Genomic DNA, 21,711 nt, shown 5'->3' on the forward strand with positions numbered 1-21,711 from the left:
AGTTATGCATGTGAAGTTGAGATTGTCACTAGCAGTACTGTTGTATTTAAATAGTGAAGGGAATGATTTATCCGAAGAGAGGAGAGTTCTTGTTATATTACCCCTTTTATATATATATATATATATGTGCGGTGATGGTGCTGCAGTAGCGTCTCCTGTGTGGAGACAAGCGTGAATGGGCGTACCTTCGTTGAAGGTTGTGCGTCAGGGCCGGCAACTCGGCACATAAAAATCTACTGCTAATCATTAGCGGACCGGAGTTCCGCTGTGGCGACCCCTAACCGAGAAAAGCCGAAAGACACAATATATATACATATATATATATATATATATATATATATATATATATATATATATACATATATATATATATATATATATATATATATACATACACACACACACACACACACACACACATACACACATATAGATGTGTGTGTGTGTGTGTGTGTGTGTGTATATATATATATATATATATATATATATATATCTATATACATATACATAAATACACATTTCATATACATATATGTGTGTATACATATACACACACACACACACACACACACACACACAAAATTCAAGATAACATACTGCTTTACAAAGAGCATCAAAATAAATATATATTCTAGTAGGCACAGCTGCAAAAGCTCCTAATTTAGATATGGAAAGTGCTACATCATTGACTTAATTGTTAAATTCCCAAAAGCGGGCAATGTAAAATAGAAGTCAATATTAATGGTGGAAAGTAAATATGAAAGGTTAAAACCAGAAATTAGTATTGGTGGGGAAAGTAAATATGAAAGGTTAAAAACAGAAATTAGGACTGATGGTGGAGAGAAAAAAACTTGATTTCCTTCATGAATTTGCATGTTATTCTTGAGCAGGGGCCATGCTAATCTTCTCTGTATCATTCCATTTCCAGCATATTTGCTGCCAAAACAAACATAAAAAAGTATTTTTTACAAGCAGTATATAAATTCCAGGACTTCTGCATTTATTTTACTAGTGAAGAGCAGTATCCTTTATATTTGTTTTGAATAGTTATTGTTTCATAACAAGTGATGATATTGAAAGGCATGTAACTTTTTCATTTGCTATAAAAGTATTTTTCAGATGAAAAAATATAAATATCTCGCAGCCTGTTAAACTCGCAACACATTTATGGGTATATCCTTATAATATGCAAATAATTACTGTGCCTATGTTCATCGTGTCTCACTGTTGCAGTCATTACTCTTGGGTTATCCTGCTGGCAGGCTACCCGCAGTCGGCCTGAATTCCAAAATCTTGGTCCGGCGTTGGTTGCTGTCACCTCTTCCTTAACATCAGTGCGCTAGGGGTGTAAAAGATGCAGCCGACGCCATTTTCTTCAGTCTTTCTTGCCGCACGGTGCTCGAAGCAAAAGCAGTTCGCAAGTGCCAGTTAGCCGACTCCTGAGAGTTTCAAAATCGAATTTCAGATCCGAAGTCTTCATTAAAGCTAAGTACCCCATTGGGAAACTTTTTTCTTGCTCTAGACCGATGTCAGAAAAAAGTTAACAATTGTATTTCTTGTGGGAAGCAAATACCTCATAATGATATTCATTCTTACTGTATTCCTTGCCCCTGATCACGACGTTGCTAGCTGTCGGTTTTGTGCTAGATTTAACCAACGCACTATTAAGCGTTGGTACGATTTTATAGGTTCATAGGTTCATAGGTTCATACTAGGCTATCTGCCCGAGGGCATTTGCAAGCCTAGCTCATCGTTTTGTGGCTTACGCCACCCCTTTAGTATGGGGAACTATACCCATTATTTTGCTGTGCCTCTGTCGAGCAGTGACACCGAGGTAATCCCTGGGATATCTGCGATCTCCCATCCATTGGTCAAGATTTCTCTTGAACAAGGCCAGCGAGGTGCTCTGCCTCACATGTACCGGGATTTTGTTCCACAGCATAGGGAGTCTTTGGGTGATGAATCTATCCCTCCAGCATGTCCTATTAATAGCCGTGTCGAGGTTTAAGTCTCCCGCCCTTGTGGCTCTGATGGATCTAGATTTTTTGAGGTGAAGCATATTCATCAAATCTGGGTTTGACATGGCCTTGTATGTTAGGCAAAGGTCACCTCTGAGCAGCGGTGGCGACTGAATAGAGCTGGAGTTCTTTCAGTCGGGCAGCATAGGACAGATTTTTGAGACCCTTTATCCTTTTGGTGAGGAACTTTTGTGGCCTCTCCAGCTGCTGCAAGTGTCGGGTCAGATACATTCCAAATGGGGCATTGTACTCGATCATTGGTCTGATGAGTGATGAGTAAAGGGAGACTATGACCTCCCTTGATCTAGATGAGAATCCCTTCATGATAAGGTGGGCAATGTAGAAGGTCTTCCTAACTACTTTAGCTACATGGGTGTCGAATGACAGACTACTATCAACCTGGGTCCCCAGGTCCCTGATAACTTCTTCTGTGCTCAGTGGATTGCCACCTATTTGGTAGCTAGGGGTAACCTTGTTTTTCCCAAAGGGTATGACTATGCATTTTTTGGCATTTAACTTTAGGCCGTGGCTCTGGCACCAGTTATCCGTTTCTGTGAGACCCTTCTGAAGGATATCTGTGTCAGATGTGTTTTCTACTATGCGGCCCAGTTTGCAGTCATCTGCAACCGTTGTCAGCCCTTACCCTTCTCTGTTTGCTTGTACTTGGAAAAGTAGATGCCAAACAAGAGTGGGCCCAGGACTGAGCCCTGTGGGACACCACTTGTGACAGGTTTTGAGTCTGACATGGCGCCAGCAACTCTGACCCTGTGGGTTCTGTCACTCAGCCAGTTTGCAACCCATCTTGTGATGTATGGGTTGACATTTAAGCTGATGAGTTTTCAATGATACCCGAGTGGGGTATTGTATCGAAGGCCTTAGCCAGATCGAGGTAGGCTGTATGGACTGCCTTTCCCTCATCAGTGGCTTTGGTGACTGTTTCAAAAAGTCAACCAAGTTTAAAAGGCATGATCTGCCTTTGACAAAGCCAAACTGGGTTGGATCCAAAGTCTGCAAATTCCTATGTCTTTATTTATGAGGTCCATTATGATCCTCTCCATGGCTTTGCAGATAAGGCTTGTCAAGCTAATGGGCGGTAATTTCCAGGGTCGGTGGAGGCACCGCCTTTGTGAAGTGGGACCACAGTTGCAGTGCGCCACTCCTGGGTACGTATCCAGTGGTAAGTCTTTGATTAAACAGTTGTCCTAGCTGTGGGTTTAATTCCTCATTGCGTTCGTGGTGCACACAGCCGGGGACACCATCAGGTCCCATGGCTGCTGAGTTTTTGCTTTGGAGAGCAGTTCTCACTTGGGCGCTGGAGATGTTTGGGGGCTGCAATCGTTTGGTATAGATATCTCTCCTTTTGGGGAGGGGAGAAGTTTGCACTGAACCTGTCAGCCAGTATGTTGGCAATGTCTGTAGGATCAGTAATCTTCACATCATTTTGAACTAGCTCTGAGCATATCTGGGAGTTTCCTCCCAGGTTTCTAACATAGCTAAAGAAGGCCTTATGATTGTCTTTTGAGTCTTTAGCTATTTTTTCTCGAAATTTGCTTTGGATGATTTTATGAGAGCTCTTAGTTTTTTACTTATAGTGATCAAGGGTGTCTTACCTTTTAAGGATTTTGCTCTATCTTGTAGTAGCTTCCTCCTTTTGTTGTAGAGTTTGTTTATGGCTGGGGTCCACCAGACTGGACGCTTGCCTTTGGTACAAAGAGTTTTTGTTTTGCTTGGGATTGCCTTATCCATGCAGTCCTGCAGGTGCTGGTAGAAGGCATTTGTAAGTGATACAGCGGCTTGAGTACTGTTTTCCGCTGGCTCGGGGCCTTAAAGGTGACCACACTAGTTTTTAGAAGTGTGAAGTCGGCTTTTGAGAAGTTCTTTACTGTGGTCTTTTTTATTTCAGGTGGGGGTGGGATGAGGACCTCCAGCGAGATTAGTTTGTGATCTGATCTCACCAGTGAGGGGTACACCTCCGGTGTTGAACATTGTGCTCCCATGTTCGTGATGATGAGATCAAGTATGTTATCTCCTCTTGTGGGGATGGTGACTAGTTGTTCCATGGCATTTGAGTTTATGAATTCCAGGAACTTTTGGGCTAGGGTGTTTGGGCTTGAGTAGTGTTCCCAGTCTATATTAGGGTAATTGAAGTCACCTAGTATGATGGTGTTTGGTGATACATTTATCCCTCTAGTGTTTTCAGGAAGGCCATGTGAGGTTCCTGAGTTTGTGAGGGTGGCCTGTAACATGCTACAATTTGCAGAGCAGTCTTGCCTATGGTTAATTGCACCTGGATGGTCTCCGATGCATCGTGCGTTGCCACCAGTCTTGAGGTGTGGGTGTCCTTGATGAATATGGATACCCCTCCTTTCTTGGTATTGTCCGGATTTTGGGGCCGGAACGCATGATATGAGGTAAAACCTGATAGCGCTGGGGTGCTCTCAGGAGCCTTGAACCAGGTTTCTGTCACAGCACAGACATCGATGTTCTCCATACTGAGAAGGGCCTCGAGTGTGTGCATTTTGAGATTTAGACTTCTGGCATTGAGCAGCATTACCCTTAGTTTTTTTTCCTTTTTTGTGTTCTAGGGTGGTAGGTTTAGAATTTGAGCCTTGCCTAAAAAGGCACTATGGAGGTGGCAAGAGCCTTTGCCAATATCCGGAATCCCAGGGTGACAGGTGCAAGCCATCCCTTGAAGCAGCGTGGCTTGTCCAGCATGTCATCCCAGGCAGACAGACACTGGATCCCCTTTGAATGACACCAGTGTTTAAGCCAATTGTTAAAGCTGATCATCTTATCTCTGTATTGTGGCATCATTCTTGGTGAAGGTAGGATACTGCTCAAGGTCAGGGTCATACCTGCCTGGGCTACATAATCAGAGAGCTCCTCAATGTCTCTTTTCATGTAGTCCAAGGAGGTACGTCTCAGGTCGTTTACACCAGAGTGGACAATGACTGAGTCATATTTGTACCTGCTGTTGAGAGACCTGAGTGCTTGCGTTATGTGGCAGATTCTAGCGCCCGACAGGCAGCTTACTGTGACCTTCTCCTTACTCAGTCTGGTGGCGGGGCGTCAGTGTGTCTGACTATGGAGTCACCAATGACTAGTGTGTCTGGCATTGTGTTTGGCCTTAAGGGCTGTGACTGTTTGACACTCTGACTGTGAGGTCTATGTGTTGCAGGTGTTGTGTTCTGAGGTGGTGGTTGTTTGGGTGTCTGCTTTGGTGGCCTCTGCTGTTTTGGTAGATTTTTGATCAGAGCCTCCGAGTATGTCTTTGTGTGTTTATGTGTATGATTTGAGGTTGTAATGGTACTATGTGAGACTGGGTCTATAGTGTGTGTGGTATCCTTCTCCTCCTGACTGGTCTTGCCAGTCCTATGTTGAGAGAGCTCAGCCTCCAGTTTGGCCGTATAGTTGCATCTCTCGCATGTATTTGTGTTTTGTGGGAGGAGGGGAGGGTTGTCTGTGTACATGAGGCAATTGTAACATTGCCTCAATATTCCCAGGTTCACCAGCTGAGCAGGAGAGGACACTAGCAAGTGATGCCTCGACAAGGTAGAAGGAATAGACAAAAACTTTAAAAAGATTCCGGGGGACGTGGGTGACCGAGAAATGGGGGGTTGCCTTTTTGGGGTACTATCTATGACAAGAGTGCCGTATCAAGGTAATAAGTACTGTAGGAGCAAGTGCTACGTTTAACAGATAGAGAATAGTCTACTTGGAGTCAAGTAGAGATGATCTTTTTAATTATAGGATACGCTGATTAGATCAGTATTATAGTTCGAGGAAGGTAGTTTTAAGGGAAAATTTGAAGAGTGGACTTTAGGTAGCCCGAATAGTTTAAACCTGCTTAAACAATTCAAGCTATTACAAACAGTAAAAACAGGTAATAGCAGAATAAAACAGGCAGAAATAGCAATCGAAAGGCTTAAAAAGTCGAAAATGCAGAAAAAAATACTTAGAATCTGGAAAGTTTGTCTTTTCTGGTCTCTGCTGCTCTAGGAACTCTGCTGGACACCACGAGGAGCTGTGCTGAGTTCTCTATAGCCAGAAAAGCCCGCCAAAGCGTGCTTTATAGCAGGGGGCTGGAAAAGACAGGAAATGACCCAAAATGGCCAATAAACTACAAGTTTCTGCCTTAAACCACTCCTCTGAGGACAAACAGGCAGCTCAGTACTCCCTACTCCCACTAGTGAGTAAAGAAACTACCCCTTGACCAAACAAGGAAAATGGAGAAAACATGCTTTTCATTACTTTGGACGAAGGTTTAATTATATAATGCCGTCAGAACAGCTGATGACCAGAGTTTACAAAAAGCGCAAGGAAAAGGAAAAGGACAGGCATCCGAGGTCTAAAACCAACGACAAGGCCCCCGCTAGGCCAGTCGCCGGTTCTCAGTGAGGTGCTTTTGCAGCCCCTGACACCCGCTATCTCAGAGCCACAGGCAGCTATGGACTCCCACGTGGAGCCGACTAGGCCTCTGGATAATCAAGGTATTGGACCCTCGGAAACTATTTCCTCAGATGGGTCCGGAGCCGCTGAGCAGGCATCGGCTTCTGAGGGTATTTCAGACCTACACAATTATATGTCAAGCCTACCTCAGCTTCAAAAACAGACTAAAACAGCTCTAAAGACAAAGAAAGAAGTGCAGCATTCTCCTGGACAGACTTCCATGCCTAAGAAACAGATGCTTAAAATGGCCGAAGACCTAATTACTTTGATCAGGGGTTCCCATCCCCCTCCTGATAAGAGGCCTAGGCAAGAGACAATATGACTGCTCAGATCAGGTTTCAATTTCCTCTGACTCCTCTTCTGAACTCTTTTCCTCCCTATGAGGATTCTGATGCTGAAGAATCTATTCCTTCAGCCTCTCCTCCTGAGGATTATTCTTTTGGGGAAACCCTGCATACCATGAGGGAGCATTTTCACTGGGAGAGCCAAGATTATTCAGAATCTAAGAAAAGGCTCAGAGATTTTCTTTTACTTCCTCAGCACAGACCTCTAGCTATTCCACCTGTTCTAGACATTGTAGATTATGTATTTTCAGAGTCCGGCCTATCTCCTGACTCTTTACCCCCTGCACCCGCCAAGCCAGACAGATACTACAGGGTTCCAGACTCTCATAAATTTCTATATAAAAACCCTGCTGCTGACCCAGAAACTATATCTCAGGGTCCCAAAGGGGTCAAGGCTTCCACTGCAAAAAATCCTGTCCCCTCTGATAGGGATTCTAGGGAACTGGACAGATGGGGGAAAAAAGTTTACACTTGTGCTACCTTGGCTGTAAGGGCTTTAAATTGTCAGTTTCATATGGTTAAATATCAGCAATATTTAATGTCACTGCTTAAACAGAAAATGTTGACAAATTCTGAATGTTCTGATAACAAGGAAATGCAGGATTTATTGCATGCAGCCGAACAAGTGGGAAAGCATACTTTGCAATGTGGTTTTGATTCACTGGAAGCCTCATGCAGGGCCGCAGTTACGGGTTCTGTCATTAGAAGGCATGCTTGGTTAAAGGAACAGAATCTGCCTGATCATGTTAAAGCAAAATTATTGGATGCTCCATTACAGCATGATACTTTGTTTGGTGTTAAAGTAGAAGAGATGTTGAAGAAAATGGAGGATAAAGCGAAATCCATGCAGACCGTTAAGGATTTCCTACAGGTACAGCCAGCCAGATTTAGCAGGAACTGGCCTACAAACAATTGGTCCTTTCCAGTGTCAGACGGGCCATAAAGAGGCAGATACATATGCCCCAGAGGTAGATCCCAGCCCCAACGCTCATACAGGCCTAAACAATGGGGTGCTTCTACCTCCAAAAGCGGAGAGGACAAATCACAGCCATACAGGAAACAGTCCCAATGACTTTCCTCTGCCAGAACCAAGCACTTATCTTCTGGCAGCCCCCTTAGGGGGAAAACTAGCACTTTTTTCACCAAATTGGCACATGATTACTTGGGACAGATGGGTCTTGACCATAGTGTCTCAGGGCTACAGGTTCCACTTTCACACCCTGCCAAGAGCAAAAGGTATGCCAGACCTGCCACACAATCAATGGGCAGAGGTACAAAAGCAAGTTTCATCCCTCATGGACATGAGGGCCATTTTACTCGAGACTTTTCCTGGTGCCCAGAAAGGACAAAGCCTGGCAACCAATACTGGACCTGTCTATTCTAAACACATTTCTGGACATTCCAAAATTCAAAATGTTGACTCTGCAGCAGGTACTGCCCATGCTGGGCAAGAAGGCTTGGCTTGTTACTTTGGACCTAAAAGAGGCATGTCCCAGTCAGACAATCTTGCAGAAGATACCTCAGATTCAAGGCTGGCTCAATGCACTACCAATTCTCTGCACTGCCCTTTGGCTTATCTACTGCACCCAGGGTCTTCACCATATGCCTGGCACCAGTAATTGCATTCTGCAGACAAAAAGGAATTCAAATATATCCTTACTTGGACGACTGCCTTATTCAAGCAGAGAACAAAGACATTCTACTACAGCATCTGGCGTTTGTAAAAAGATTACTAATTTGCCTAGGGTACACAGTAAACAAAAAGAAATCAAAACTAGTACCCTCTCAAGAGGTAATATTCCTGGGTGCAAGCTTAAATACAACTGCCCATATGGCTTATCTCACGCCAGACAAACAAAGACAACTGACTTCTTACTTCAAAATGTTGGCAACAAAGACCCAGTTATCTGCAAGAAACATTCTGCGGGCTTTGGGCTTCATGGCATCCTGCATACTGCTAATTCCATATGCCAGACTGCATATGAGGAAACTACAATGGTATCTAAAAAGTGTTTGGACTCAACATTGCCACAGCCTGGAATCATTAATTATCCTCTTTCCCTGCCTGCAACAGGAGTTTCGATGGTGGGCACAGGCCTGTCACCACAACAAGGGACAGCCATTCTGTTTACCCACAGCCAGGCAGACACAACAACAGATGCATCAGATCATGCCTGGGGGGCCCACATGGCAGGAAAATGTATTCAGGGCACATGGCCCGCAAGCTAGATGCATCTTCATATCAATCAAAAAGAGATGCTAGCTGTTCAGGATGCCCTGACAGCTTTCAAAGATTTACTTCATCCAGGACAACTACTAATAAAGACGGACAATACTACAGTCATGTGGTACATAAACAAGCAGGGAGGCACACATTCCTACCCCCTCTGCAGACAAGCCATGAATTTGTGGAACACAGCATTGACGTATCAAGTTCACCTGCAAGCACAATTCCTGCCAGGAAAAATAAATACTCTGGCAGACTAACTAAGCAGAAAGCTCATGGATCCCCACGAGTGGAAACTGGATCCACAAGTCTTCAGCATGATAACAAGGAAATGGGGATGCCCAGACATAGATCTATTTGCCTCACCTCACAACTGCCAACTACAGAAATTCTGCACAAGAATTTACCACAAGCAAGCATGGAAAGTGGATGCCCTATCCTTCAGCTGGAAAAACCTAACAGTATATGCCTTTCCTCCACTGCCTCTCCTCCCCAAGGTACTCCTAAAGGTCAGACAAGAGAAGCAAAAAATGATACTGATTGCCCCAGATTGGCCACGCCAGCACTGGTACCCAATCCTAAAGAACTTGTCTCAAGGACCAGCCTGGACATCATCTCAAACTTCTCACTTACTGACCCAACAAAAAATCTGATCCTGCACAGCCACATCAGTACCTTAAATCTGGCAGCATGGCGGATAATGTAGCCATTCAGAACACTCCACTCTCCAAGGCTGAAATGGATGTTATCTTGGAGGCCAGGAGGCCCAGTGCCAGAAAATATTATGCAGAAAAATGGAAGATTCTGTGCTTGGAACCAGGCACAAGGAATTGACACGTTTGTACCAAACATTCCTCAGATTTTACAATATTTAACTGAGATGCTGAACAAAGGCCTTTCTTTCTCATCAATTAAGATTCATGCCTCTGCCATTTCAGCCCATTACAATACAGTACCACCTATTTTTTCTCATCCATTACTAAGGCAGTTCCTCAGAGGGGCCAAAAACATAAGACCCAGAAGAAGAGCACCAGTACCTGCATGGGACCTAAATTATGTCTTGGAAAAACTCACACTGCCTCCTTTTGACCCAGCCTCAACAGCGGATATTAAATTCTTATCCTGGAAAACAGCTCTGTTCCTAGCAATAACATCTGCAAGACGAGTCTTTGAGTTACAGACACTCGTGGCTGTGGAACCTTTTATCATTTTCCATCCAGACAGGGATTCTCTGAGGACGAACCCTACATTCATGCCTAAGGTGGTGTCCACTGTGGCCCTTAACCAAACCGTTCACTTGCCTACCTTTTATCCAAACCCACAGAACAAGGGTGAGAGACTTCTGCATTCTTTGGACATACACAGACAGCTACGCTTCTACTTGGACAGAACTAAAGCTTTCAGAAAGGCTGAGCAACCTTTAGTAGCATATGCTGCAGGATCACAAGGAAAGGCTATCTCAAAACAGACTATTTCAAAATGGATAGGCCATTGCATTTGTTTCTGCTACTCACAGCATGGCAAATCAGTGCCTAAGGGCATTAGGCCACATTCTACCAGAGCAGCAGCCACTTCAGCAGCCTTCCTCAGAGGAGTACCAACCAAAGACATCTTAGAGGCTGCAACTTGGAGTTCAGTGCACACTTTTACAAAGCACTACCACTTACCTCTCTACTCTAAATCCAGAGCAGGCTTTGCCACTGCAGTTCTGCAGGGCCTCATAGCCTCTCCTAATCCTATTTAGCCCAGCCACCCATCCTCAGCTTTGGGATTCAACTCAAGAGTAATGACTGCAACAGTGAAACACAATGAACATAGTACAGTTGTGTACCTACCATAAATGTAGATGTTTGAGTGTATTCACTGTTGCAGTCCAGGTTACCCTCCCACCATCCCCCTTTCATTTGCTGGGTCTTATCTGTACTTCTCTATTCTATACAACCTATGTGGTGTATTTGCTTGTAGTGGAAGGAAATGTTTACCTTAGTGCATGCATGTTTTTTAGCATAGTCTGTTTGGCATACCCTTTTGGGGGCAACTGACATCTGGGGCAAGAAAAACTGAAGAAAATGGCATCTGCTGCATCTTTTATACCCCTGGCGTACTGACATCAGGGAAGAGGCGACAGCAACTGACGCCGGACCAAGACTTTGGAATTCAGGCCGACTGCGGGTAGACTGCCAGCAGGATAACCCAAGAGTAATGACTGCAACAGTGAATACACTCGAACATCTACATTTATGATAGGTACACAACTGTGCTTTTTGGATGCAGTTCCTTGTCAGTATGAGCATAGGATATTGAGGTCCCTACTGTAACTGCCCCAAAATTTCAAGGATGCCCTGAATTTTGGTTCAGAATTGCTGTCCCTTCTGAAACTGGCAATTTAAGGAGAAAATTTGATGGACTACACTTGAATTACACACTGGAGAAGTTCCCTAATTCTGCAGAAAATTGAAAGTTATGCTGTGTTACTACTTTCACATGTAATCTGCATCACCTCCTCATCCCACTAAACACATGCACTTGGATTGAAAAATCAGAACAGCAGCAATAACGTACAGGAAGAGTACAAGTAACAATCAGTAAAAACAAAATGCAGCAAAGCAAGCAAATGGGAAGGACTGGTGTGTTCAAAGAAAGCACCATAGCAATAACCCTATCACAGATTACAACAGTGCTGGTCACAGACCCCAAGTAACCATTGTGTCATACAAAATTAAATATGTCTTAGTTAGGCACATACCTCTCAACATCTTAACATAATAATTGTGGGCAGAGACAAAAATAATTGGAGGAGGAAAACCAAGGTTCATAGGATCATAGGAAGTTACTAGGCTATTGGCCCTGAGGCCGTTTATAAGCCTAGGCAAGTGTTTAGGCCATGTATAGACAAATCACCACCCAATGCCCCTATCCAGCAGGGACACAGGTGGAATCCCAGGGATGTATTTTTTATTTCCCATCCAGTTATCCAGGTTGCCCGTAGAAAGGGGTAAAGAGGTACTCTGCTTGACATGGAAAGGGAGTCTATTCCACAGATGGGGGGAGTCTCTGGGACATATCCTGTAAACTTAGAAAGTTGCTAAAATAGCAAATGTTATGTTAGACTGCATTTACTGAAGGCTATGAAGTCTAAAACTCACATCTGTGTCATTATTTAGTGAATTCAGTCCTGAGTGATTTGCCAGAAAACCACAACTTTTATGAGGAACGGGCTAAAATATAGGGCACAAATCTGAACAGTTGAGAGGTACGGACAGACACTGCTGCATATCTCAGAAGCACTGTACTGCAAATGAGCTACTTGGAGGCATTCAAAACTAATAGGAGAAGAGAAGCTGAAACCACTAGAAATGTAGTAGTACAACTCACACACACACTTGACTGCTGCTGCACTAGACTACCAGTAACATGACGAATGACTTGAGGTTGCCTTGCTCATTCAGTTCATTTGCTTCACTTGCTCTAAAGCCTAATTTAAAACCACAAAAAAAGTGTCAGCTGCTCTCAGTCGTCCACCACATCTAGTTGCCTCTATCTGATGCTGGCTGCAGCACGTTGCCGAACTTACTGTAAATAAGCACAAACAGTACAATCTCACCCCTGGAGTCCTCAGCCGAATTCCTACAGGCTAGCATTCTTCTCATGAAGCTGACATCATCGTTCATGCCCCTACATGCAATGACTTCAGCAAAAAAGTTTGCAAAAAAACAAACGGGAAATTAAGGGGTCCACTCAAGAATTCATGGCACCCCATTATTTGGACCTCAAAGGAATTTGGTACAGTTGAGAGGTATGGAAGAGGTCATCTGTCTAGGTTGTAAATTGAGTCCCAGAAGTTGGAGGAATGATAACAAAGTTCTTTGATAAGGCTCAGGAAAGAATGATTGAAAATAATCATTCTGCAGCCATTGATAAGGAACTGCCCTGTGTAGTAACTGTATGTGGTGGTAGTCCAGAGGAACTTTACACACCTGTGATACTTTAAGCCTTGGGAAATAAGATTGCACCTGTTTGCTTGATACAGTCTAGGAGGCCAGATCCAAAACGTGGATTTCTATGAGCAGGGGAGGTTTTTCTTATAAAGTAAATGTGCTGTGTGGCTGATGTTGATCCAGAGTCACTGTAGCAGCTGCAGAATCTTGACTTGTGTCATTCCTAAGGAATCCTTGGCAGGTATCTCCAGCATCAAGCCATTTAAATTGAGGAAACACCAGCAAGACTGCACTGTTGGAGGGTGGGGGTGGTCCGAAGAGAGATCTGATGAAATCAGCAAAAAAAGGGGAGTAGTATTGGTGGAACTGAATTCATCCTCAAGTCTTGGTGAGTACCTTCACATGGCGTTCTCTGTTTTCACACAATCTTGCCAAGATGTCACTGATGTATAGATTTATTTTTATATCTCATATATCATGAAAAGGTGGCTGAGTGCCCAGGTCCCAGTATAAAAACGTGCCCAATCCTGATGGACTGTAAAAATGGCAGTGTAGAATCCTCAAGACATGGAAACATTGCTACAGTGGGGTTAGGCTAGACTCAGGGGAGGATTTCTCACCCCATCCCTCTTTTTTAGAAGGACATAGTAGCACACAAAAACTGACAGGCCAAAAAAGAGCCATAAAGATGACAGAGTGGACTGTTGAGGATAAGGAAGAGATTATGTATTGTTACTGTTATGCAGTGAGCCCAGAATTATCAGATAGAAGATGTTCAGAAAAACTGAGAGAGAAATTAGAGGAAAGAAAAACACATGCACAACAAAAACTGCCAAAAGCTTCAAATAAAAATTTGCATTCATTGATACAACAGATCCATGAAAAACATTACATAGATGAAGAAACTTTGGGCCAACTGTAAAAAGAAGCGACAGAGAAGATGTGAAAATGTAAATAACAAAACATTTGGTTATTAAAGCCAAACCTTCCTGCAGGATGATTAAATCATTTTGGGATTCAGTGACTGCACCTAGCATACAGTTATCTGTAAGATTAGTCAACCAGAGTAGTCAGCCAGAGCACTATGGTACTGACTTTTACTTCAGAAAAGTAGCTGGCAATCAGATGATGTCCCAGCACAGAACTCTAGGGGATTTCACTGGTGACTGTCTGTGGAGGTAACGTCCTCTATTTTGACTATCTGTAAGATGGTCTGCAATCCAGTGGGTGATATAGGGGTTTATTCACAGTTTATTTAGCTTTTCTACTATGCCTGAGTGGGAAGTTGTGTCAACAGATTTTGGCCAGGTCAGGGTATTTTATGTGTACCGTTTTACCTTCATTCATTGCTTTGGTGACCTTTTCAAAAAAGTCACCAGGTTGAATAAGCATGACCTGCCCTTGATGAATCTAAACTGAGATGGGTGCAGTGTTTGGAAGCTCCCTATGTCCTGACTGATTCCATAATAAGTCTTTCCAAGGCTTTGCATATGAGGTTAGTCAGACTTATGGGTCTATAATTGCGTAGGTTTGCAGACAGTCATTCCTTATGCAGGGGAGTGACTGTAGCTGTTCTCCATTTGCTTGGTACAAAACCTGCATGGAGGCTAAGATTGAACAGTGTTGTTTGGGGTCTGGCTGAATCTTGCTTCATTCTGTTTAAGGTGCATCCTGGGATATTGTCAGGACTCATTGATGCAGAATTTTTAGTTTTTAATAACACTTTTAGGACTTGGTCTTGTGTGATAGCTGGAGGTGAGCCAGTTTCAGGTGTGTTTTGAGAGACAGATGGAGGGTTGAGAGGGGGTACAGTTAAAGCTAAATTTATTAGCCAGTAGATTAACTGCATCTTCAGCCTCAGTGTAGATAGCATTGTTGACAATTGGCTCAGCGCATTGCTGGATTGTCCTTTTGAGATACTAGCATAACTAAAAATTATTGTCTTTGGCTTGGGTAGCTATTTTAGCCTCAAACTTGGCTTTGGTGAATTTTAATACACTCCTGAGTTGTTTACTTATTTCAGTGACAAAGGTTCTAACATTCTGGGAATTACTCTTCTTACATTTGGCCAAAATTCTAATCCTTTTATTATAAAACGTTTTGATAATATGGTTCCACCATGTGGGTTTGCTTCTGTGGTTTCCCCTGCACTTGTTCCTATGGGGTACAGCTCAGCTGCATCTCTGCATTATTTACATGCTGGTATAGTGCGGTGGTATACATTTCTGCATATTCAGTGGGGTTAACTGGGTTTGGTAGGGGGTTGCAGATTCCCAATGTGTCACTTAGGAGTAGGTAATTTGTCTTAAAGAAATTTCAAGGTATCTTGGGTAGAAGGGATCTCAGGTTTCAATTTTATTTCGAAGGAGACTGCTTTATGTTTAGACCTAATGTGTGATGAAGGTATGCAAGGGATGGTGCAAGATGCTCCCTTATTAGTAAGGACAGGATCCAAGATATTATTCCCCCTAGTAGGTACTCTGACTGATTCTTCCTGGTTATTCATATTGACAAAGTCCATTAGTCTTTGTGCTTGTGCACTAGTGGTGGTATCGGTTTCCCAGTGTGTAGTTGGATAGTTTGAATCACCTAGGAAAATGGTATTGGGTTAATACTCTGTGATTCTACTTCCTGTAGAGAGGCATTGTGGCTTTCTTTTGTCATGCTGCTTTACCAGCCTTGATGCGAGTCTTTCCTGAATGTAGACTGGTACACCGTCATCTTTCTTTCCCCTTCCTGTAGCTTAAATCCAGACTCGGAGAATTCCAATGCTGACTTCTTGAAGAATAGAAATAAATGGAAGTAGAATCTACATCTTTATTTATTTGAGAGAATGGTGTCTTCTGCAGTCTTTAGCAAATGATTATGAATGTAGCAGCAGCTCCCCTAGTAATGACTGTCCTGCCCGTAAAGGATATTTTTGGTGGAATGGACCAAAGGTAGTATGATATCTTGTTTTTTATGGCCAGAATCCAGCTGCTTGGTATATTGTCAGTATAGTCATGAAGAAGCCCAAAGGATTACCCACTAACTATTGTACCCTGAGAGGAATATTCAAGGCCATCGAATTCCTCTTAGGAAGTCACAATGGACAGACACATGTTTAGGGGCAAGTCTGCATGATGCGTAGCATCTTCCATGGCATCAGTTTGCAAGAGTTGCTCAAGGCTGTGTGAAGTGCTGTCTGAGTTTTTGACTCATTTGACCTCAAAAATCAAAACCAGGTCAACCTGCTCACCAGACTGTGAACATCAAAGGAAATGACTTCTGTACTATTATTTTTTGTTGTTGTTGCTAATGTGAAAAGTTGGTACAGCTGGAATGTTTTTCACCTGGTTTCAGGGAATTGTGGTGTTTCTGTTGTGTGGCTTGCTGCTCTGTTTGGACAAGTTGGCTGCCGTTTTTAATTTCTCCAAGTCTTTTGGGTTTCTAATATCATGATGGGAATGGACCCCATTCCTAAGTCAAAGTATGATTAAAGTTAATGAAATTAGTATTGTTTCTGTGTGTGCAGAGCCATGGTCTCTCATGCCAAGAAGTTGCTAGTGGGAGCCAGTTCCTTAATTCCTTAAGCAAGTGCTTCAGACCTTGTACCTTAGTACCTCTCCTACTCCCCTTCCTTACCACAATACAACTTCTTACTAATTGTTTTTAATTAGACCTTGCATGTCTCTCCGTCCTTCCTCCATCACCTCTCCCCCTAGCTTGCAAAATGTGCTCGTGGAATGCTAGGCTGCATTGATCTGTGCCTTTCCCCTTGGCTGCACAAGTAGTTGCACAGCTCAATGAATTAGTCCCCCCAAGCCTCCAGAAATCTCTGAGGCACAGAACTGTTGCACCTAAACCTCAGCAGGACGCAAATGCTCCACATACTTGACTCATGCCACCATCACTCAGAAGAGTAGCCCACCTGGCATGTGAGAGCCTTTAAGGCTATTCCAAGCCTGATACTGCACACAAGTCACTGTGTTCTGATACACAGTGATGCACCACTCACTAGGCTGAGTAAGGATAGAGTCATTGTAAACTGCCTTTCAGGTGCTAGAATTTGCAGAGTCATTTCAGCCTCGATGCATGTAATGTGCATGACTTCAGATGTCGTTCCTTGGATTATATAAACAGAGACATGATGGAGCTACCTAACTATGTTTCTAGGGTTGGTAAGCAGCTAATTGCGCAGCATTCTGTCATGACTGGTAACGATACCAACATGTAAAGAAAATATATTGATTTTAACAAATAGCTGAGTTACTGGTATCATGCTGAGGTGATCCACTGTGTGTGTGTAAGCCTGTAAGGAGATAGCTGACAGTCCTGCCTGTTTTGCTAGGGATGGCCTACACCTCTCTCCTCAAGGCTTTTGTGTATTGCCCAAAGCATTCTCCACCCCATGGTGCCTAGTGTTAAAAACTGTCAGTCTGCTTACACCTACAAGTTTAGCAAAACTAAACTGTAACATTATCAAGGTAACATTGATGAATTCTAGATGCCTAAACAAAACATTTTAATTGTTTTAGGCCTTCTTAACTCTAGGGAATATTTACGCTTGCATTATCACATGCCTAGTTCCAGAGTAGTGAGAGCAGCTTCTCCATACTAAGCTAAAATACCTAACCTCTCATACAAATTCTCTATTTAGGATGGTAATGTCTCAAGTGGATACGTGTCTGTTTTATCTACAACTCTATTACTTTTAGACAGATAAACTAGGGTAATGATCTTGAATGCCTCCACATTGTGGTAAAGTGTGGTAATCATTAATAAAACCTCATCACATCCTGGCCAAATGTAGGAACCCCACCATGACGCCTGTAGCACATGACGCATACCTTATCTAACTGGGGTCCCTCACCATGAAATCTAACACTGTTAGTGTGTAGAATTTTTAACTGTCCATCCATAAATTGGCAAATGTATACTTCAGCATAGATGTCTGTACTTTTGCATCTTCTCAGTGCACACACTCTTTATGAGAATGTACGGAATCTGGTTCAGACAAATATGGCCATACCAATAGTCGATGCATCACTGGTCAAATCTGATTACTGTGCTGTAGTATTCATTCTTAGGTTCACAGCCAGATGGACACAAACCCTGCAGTCTTCAGAGAGTTTTCAAAGGCATATTTGCCAGAGGTAAGGGATGATCTGAAGAGGTCAAAGACCCCCACCCTTTGATGATCCCATATGAAAACAGCATCTACGAACACCTCTGTTAAGGCATTTTACTTTATTATGCACAAATGCAATGCCAAGTTTAGAATCAATTTCTTATGGTGGAACCCTAACATAGACAAACTTTGCAATAAGAAAAGAAAACGTCTGGCTTTGAATAACCAGCTGAAAATCATGCTTGCCAGGAGGTATCTCATGAATATAGACAACAGAGGCACAAAATCAAATCTGCTAAATCAAGACTTGAACTTAAAATTGCTAACACTGTCAAGGCCAAATGTAAAGCCTTTGTCTGTGTTAGAAGCATCAGTACAAATACCCAGCCTTGAGCTGAAGTTATTGGTACCACCCACTCTGTCCCACATGACATTGCCAATATACTAGCAGATAAATTAAGTTCAGACCTGTACCTTCTGTCCCCCTACCCAGTACCCTCTGGTACTTACCCCAGAACAAGTCCTAGAAGCACTTTTCAAAGAAAAAAATACTTGGTGTATGTGTCTAGATAATATGCTTGCCTGATTCCTTGTCATAATGAAATACTGCCTCACTGACCCTGTCCTAAAATTGTTTAACCTACGCTTCTCCAGTGGTTTCATGCCAGATACAGGGAGAATAGCAATTGTGAGCCCTCTTCATAAGGGTGACCTCCTACATACCCTGGCAGCTGCAGACCAATTAGCCTTACCAGCATCATTTGCAAGGTAATGGAAGATGTCTTTATGGAATTCATAATAAGAAGTGCTGGTAGTATATAGTCCATTGAACCAAGCCAGGTTGGATCCTTGAAAGATACCCCCCCCCCTCCAGCTTACTTAACTTAGTTGATGTCTTTGTAAAAATGATTAACGTAATAGATGACAGCAACAGTTCACTTGGATTTGGAAAAGACTTTTGATACTATCCAACATTCAGGAGTTACTGAAAAACTAACTCAATTAAATGTTAAACCTTGTTGCTGCTCATAGGTTTTGAACTCACAGTCAGCAAAGCACACCATCATCCAGTACTGGTGGGAGAATAACTCCCCAGGAAGAAGAGTTTTCTCCACATATCTGAAGTAAAAATGTGTGTGTGTGTGTGTGTGTGTGTGTGTGTGTGTGTGTGTGTGTGTGTGTGTGTGTATATGTATATATATATATATATATATATATATATATATATATATATATATATATATATATATATATTTATATTTATATAGGGCTACTTCACTTTATCAAATTAACACAACACCGAATCTGAACTCAACAAGGCAAGAACATCAAACGTGTAGAAGAACGATAATGCCCAAGATGAAAACTTAGAAGATCAAACTAGATATGTATTTTGAATGAAGACCACAGTACATTGAGGATCGGGAAATGTACCTTTTCCTCACTGTAGTGCAATCTCAGTTAGTATATATAATTTGCAGGGGGTGTGGGGGAGCAAAAATGTAAGAAAAGTGAGGTTATATATTATATTACATTTAAATACATATCCTCCATAACTGTGCTAGTTCTGTAATTAAACAGTCTTCCTGCATCATTACTTGCTACGTAGCAGCATAAGACTGTCACGGAGCTTAGGTATCACACACCTAGCATGTTGCTTGCTCGAAATCCCAAAATCTCAAACAAGCAACATTGGCACCCATAAGAGCGAAATTGCATTATCTCGAAAGCCAGTTTTCCGAACAGGCAAAAAACAAAAGAAATACTGATAAAATCAGTATTTTGCAAAGGGGCAATCCACCCTGCACCACCCCATGTGGGGGGCTGGGCCCACCCAGACCCCCCCCCACTTAAATATACCAACTCCGAGATCGCACTACAGTGCAGTAACAGGAAATATTCCCATTACGCGCTGTATGCAGATCCCCATGCAGTCAGGTCGAGCTTTCACAAACTCGATCATATGGGGTCGGCCATATGAAGTTCGAGTGTGGGAATTCGACCATTTGCAGTAGACCCGTGTATATATATATATATATATATATATATATATATATATATATAAAATCAATCTACCTTTTTTTTTACAGTTTGCAGGGAGGGCAAGCCCTCCCTGCACTCCCCACACCCCCTCCAAATTATATATACGAACTCCGCGATCGCACTACAGTAAGAAAGAGGGTAAATTTCCCAAGCTTTAGTGTACTGTGATCGCCATTCAAAATACATATCTAGTTCGATATTCAAAGTTTCGATCTTGTGTACTATCATTCTTGTAAACGTTCAATGTTCTCGTCTCGATCATCTCAGTTTTGGTGTTGTGTAAATTTGTTAAAGTGAAGTAGACCTATGTGTGTGTGTGTGTGTGTGTGTGTGTGTATGTGTGTGTGTGTGTGTGTGTGTGTGTGTGTGTGTGTAAAGCTTGAAAATAAATGAAAAACCTATCCAAGCTATTGTTTTCACTGAGTGAATAGGAGACCATAAGCTCACCCCAGGTCAGGCCTCTCATTTCCTTATGGGTATGGGTGGCAAGAAGTTTGCATTATCGTCTTCAAATGGTGTACATGATCAACTGCCTAGTATGTACCTGTGAACCGATCTGACTACCTTCCTTCACATAACTGATTGAAAATCTTTAGCAGAGGAGAAGGTGAGAAGATTGTATTTGTTTCCTGCAGCAAAAAGTGCCTTGCCCCTTTCTGGAGGTCTTCACTGTTTTCTAAAGAGAGCTTAGCAAAAAAGCACTTCATAATTAAAAGGAGTGTGAGGGATAGCCTGGCATGTATCCTAACTGAAAGAGGAGATCCTGAGCCCCAGCTTACATGGTGGGCAATAATGGCTGCTGTCCTTGTTAAGTCTACTGCACTAAAGCACTGCAGGGTAAGTGGAACTTTAACAGAAATGCTGTGTTAAGTGCTTTCTCTACAGCTTCACACTCATATAAGTTGAGAAGGCATTTTTTATGTACCCAGTCAGCCTTCTTCTGCCATATACTGTACAATATATCACAGTAAACCTTGGGAACAGAGAAGTCCAGGATCTCCAGAAATAAACTGGGATAGTCTTTGAGTAAGTCTTCACCTCATCTCCAAATAGCCTGTAATTCAGTGGATGTTTAGTAAGGAAGCCATTGTGCTGGTCTAGAGTTCAGAACCAAGAACATGTCATAGCGAATTGAAGACTTACTCCTCTTACAGTTGGGAAGCATAATCTTGCCCTGGTGTGTTGAGAGTGGACAGTTACATCCAACAACTCCAAAGCAGGTACGGGGGACATGCCTGTCTGTCTTTATGCCCATCTGTAGATGATGAGCAGGTTGCAGTCTCTTACTACATGATAGCAGAACTGTGTATATGAATGGCTAAAGATTTTTAAGCTGTGACAGGAATAGACTTGAACTTGTTTTTCTTGTTTCTTACTTCTGAATTTCATGCTTCTACGTAGAATCAAATCTGTAGGCAATCTTTTTGACTGTTTTTGCATACATCATTTCTAAGGGCAGAGCACAAATAAACTGTTAAATTCATCCGAGAAAACCATGGCTGCTTAATCTGCCCAACCTCTGCAATTTATATGCACTGCTCCCCCATCTGCCCTGTCCATTCCTTACTATGTATCTAATACC

At 42.6% G+C, this 21,711-nt stretch overlaps 1 protein-coding gene and 1 non-coding gene across 3 annotated transcripts in view; one reads left to right on the top strand and one right to left on the bottom strand.

Moving 5' to 3' along the window:
• Window positions 1-21,711, top strand: part of TMEM181 (transmembrane protein 181) — a 1,372,946-nt gene that overhangs the window by 652,010 nt on the left and 699,225 nt on the right. The gene's annotated exons all lie outside the window — the stretch shown is intronic.
• On the bottom strand, window positions 846-948 carry LOC122802238. Its single transcript, XR_006364904.1, has one exon. It is a non-coding gene; the product is annotated as a U6 spliceosomal RNA (small nuclear RNA).

Source organism: Protopterus annectens, chromosome 1.part0 (assembly GCF_019279795.1).
Source record: "Protopterus annectens isolate FY-2018-M chromosome 1.part0, PAN1.0, whole genome shotgun sequence".
In the NCBI taxonomy this organism is placed as follows: domain Eukaryota; kingdom Metazoa; phylum Chordata; order Ceratodontiformes; family Protopteridae; genus Protopterus; species Protopterus annectens.